Raw genomic sequence first — 3,724 nt, 5'->3', positions numbered from 1 at the left:
GTGTGTGTGTTATGTGACAAACAACAGCTGTTTACTGAGATCTGGTGCAGTGCAATATATCTGATTGTTGTCATGCTCGTTCCTAACTGTGCATACTCTCTGACTGGCTCCTTTTTAAAATATATTTATATATTGTATTTGTTTTATTTTGTACTTGCATGTTTTGCACCACTGGAGTTGTCTTTCAATTTTGTTGTACTTTGTGCATGATGACAATAAAAGCATTCTATTCTATTGTATTCAGTGTTTTCACGCAGCAGATCAGAGTTGAATGGAAATTATGCACAATAATGCATTAAAATAAAGAACTATGAGTGTTTAATTGCAATCTAATCCATAAGTAATCTTCATGTGAATAACTACACTTAAAAACAAAAATGCTGCAACTAAAAAGATGAAAATCTGGCAGCAGGAAAACATAAAAACTGTAGAACTGTAAAGGTGATGAAAATTACTGCATATATTTGTTAAATATGTTTTCAGCTGATTTAAATGAAATTAAATAGGGTTAAACAGTGACATTTTACAGTTACATATAGTAAAAATATATATATTTAGTCAAAGTCAAAGTGACTTTATTGTCAGTTCTGCTACATATGTACACATAAAGGAACTGAAATTGATTTTCTCTCGAACCTTCATGATATTTATTTGTAAATGTGCAGATTTTAGATGTGGACCTTTTTTTTTAAGTCAGCGTGTCAATAATTTTTTTTGGTGATTTTTCTAGATAGTAGCCATAAGGTAACGAACAGTGAAATCCATAAAACAACAGTTTAAAAACTAGCTTTTACAAATAATGGCAAACATCTATATAAAAAAACATTTTTGCGTATTTAAATAAAGCAAGAAATAGTTTGGTTTCACTGTAAAAGTTGGTAAGAATGAATTAGAAATGTTCTTTTTTTAAATCAGATGTTTTTATGTGGACATTTATAGTTTGGCTTGTTTTTTGTTAGTTTGTTGTTACAGTTACCATGTAAATCATGTATTTGTTTCTGATTTTACTTCATACTATCTGTAATATAACAAAACGGGGAAGTCTGCACCAGTTAAGTGTTCAAACAAGCGACAGTTAAAAAACAAACATCTCATTTGTCAAAGCCCCGCTGAGACTCAGACACCCATTTGTGCTCGGAGATCAACAGGAGACAACATGCGTGAGGCAGCGACAGAAATGTGGTGCATCTGGCATCTGTGACGAGGATATTTATATTTACAAAGTCTCTATAGTTGAACATCAACACACCGAATATAGGTTGTTATCTGCAGCGAGGAGTCGTGCTGCACACCTGGAGTTAACACTATTACTGGCTGCTCGGCAACATCTCAGGGGTTGTGAGGAAGACTGATAAGCCAAAATAGAAAACATGCTGATAGCTTGACTAAACATAGAAGTACATTATTTCTGGATATCAAAACACCAAAACAACTTAATTTTCAACATGCAGGTAACCTGTTAAAGTGGGCCAAAGGGCTGCACATGTTGCAAGAGAGGCAACGACAAGAACGTGTGCAAAAAAAGCAAAAGAAAGCAGGATATAGAGTCATACAATCAACTAGTAAAAAAAAATAAAGAAATAAAAGACAAACCACTTGGAAAAAAATTTATACAATAAATTTCCCTCCCCCCAAAAAATGCGATACTGAAAGCAGGTTGAAAACTTATACGATCAATTTGTGAAAGAAAATGCAATAAATATAAAATACTAAAAAGAAAAATAGACAACAGGATAAAAACAAATCTATTTTTAAAAAATAAACAGAAACTATAAACACAGGACAGAACAGATAAAAACCTATAAGCAAAATAAAATGTAAAAATAAAATAAAGAAATAAAAAAGCAACAGAAAAAAAACTATTTGTAAAAACTAAATAAAATAAATTTAAAATACAAAAAAGCAACAGCAAAGAAAACGGCACTAAAAGTTTTTAAATCAACTGGTAAAAGTAAATAATTATAATATACCAAACTACTGAGGCCACTAAGGACAAACAAAAGCCAATAAAGTGTCAGAGGAGGAAGAACCACCAGACTGAAAGGCTTTTATAAACATGTTTGTTACAGCAGATTGAACTTATGTGATGTGACGTCGATGAGTTTTTCTCATCAGTACATTTAGACACTTTCGATAAAGTCGAAGCCACATGTTCAGTTTCTGTTGTGTTCAACGACCCCTTGTGGTGCAAACTGAGACTCAAGTCCTGTTTAGTCTTTACACACAATAATCAGAGCAAACAGGGGCTCAACCAAAATGTTTTGCTGCCGTATGATTACACAAGAACTTGATATACAGTTAAAATAAATGGACAAAATGAGCAACAAGTAAAAATAAAAAGGTCGATCTGTTGGAAAGATTTAAGAAAGTGACTGATCTTGGCTGTGTTGTGAATGATGACGTGATGAAAACTCAGCTTAGACTCTCTTTAGCTGCTCTGAGTTCATGAAAGGTCTGCAGACTTCAGCTGGCAATGATGAGGGAGAGCGCCATCTACTGGACAAACCTGCAACACAGCAGCCAGTCAGAGATTTTTCAGATTTTTATGATTTGAATCTCAGATCCATCTCAGATTTTGTTCAGAGTTTACTTATTTATTACATGGGTTCCAAAACTAAGTTCTGTAAAATATTTTTGTCATAATTTTGACAACTTAGTTGAGTTTTTTGGGGTGGGGATTTTGGATTTTTTGCATTTTCACTCTTAAACAAGCACATTAGGGGTTCAATATCTCCAGAAATAAAACTCCCACAGCCATGAACTTTGGTAAGGATGCAGAAGAAAACGTTTACAGCTGAGCAAAATGACTGAGTGAGTCCTGCAGAGGCCTGCCCTCAGAAAATGGAAGACAGTGGGATTTTATAACAAGAAGGTGGTTTAGGGGCCTCAGAAAGCTCCTTTAAGTGTAAATACATGCATGTAGAAATACAGTTGTTGGTTGAAATTTCACCAACATTAAGGGCCTCTAATGTTAGTAGAGTTTGATGTGTGGCTAATTGTACTCCAAGGTTTTTGCAATTTTGACATGTCAAATTGGTGACGTGGACTCATTAGTAAGTGTACATAGAAGTCTTCATATTGTCACAATTTGTGTCACAAGCTGCTTCCACTGCAAGACAAATAAAACAGAATATAAATGTTGGACTGAACGCAACAAAAGAAAATGATGCGAAAGAAGTCATCAATCCTCAGTGGATTCATGTTTTATGTATTTCCAGAAAGAGACTTTTTAAAAGCATCTTCACTGTCTTTGCTGGTTTCAATGTCTAGTTTGTGTTGCTTTCTCCTCCTCAGAGTATTTGAAGATGGACGGATGACAGAACATGTTCTACTGGCACCAACAGACGCCATCAGATGGAGATTAAACGTCTAGATGTTCAGTTTGCTTTCATAGAGGAGGAAAGAAATCAGAAAATGTACAAATTTCATACGCTGGAATCAGACTACAGGTTACAACCGATGAATGGTTGCAGCTCGACTTGATTAAAGCTGGTTTGTTGGTGTCACTGATTAGAATTAAAGTGAATCAAATCAAGTTTATTGTCAACTTGCTGTACATACAACACTAGGACAAACAAGATGGTAGAGCATTTCTTCAGGATCCAATAGCTAAAAGCAATTAAATAAGGAATCGTGTGTATATCTGGAATGAAGCTGTTGATCAGTCTGGAGGTTCTTCCTTCAGTGCTCTGGAAATGTTTTCCTGATGGCAGCAGTTCAAACA

The sequence above is a fragment of the Stegastes partitus genome, unplaced genomic scaffold, assembly GCF_000690725.1.
Source record: "Stegastes partitus isolate 25-593 unplaced genomic scaffold, Stegastes_partitus-1.0.2 Scaffold2422, whole genome shotgun sequence".
NCBI classification, from domain to species: Eukaryota; Metazoa; Chordata; class Actinopteri; family Pomacentridae; genus Stegastes; species Stegastes partitus.
Note: the sequence above shows the minus strand (reverse complement) of the source record.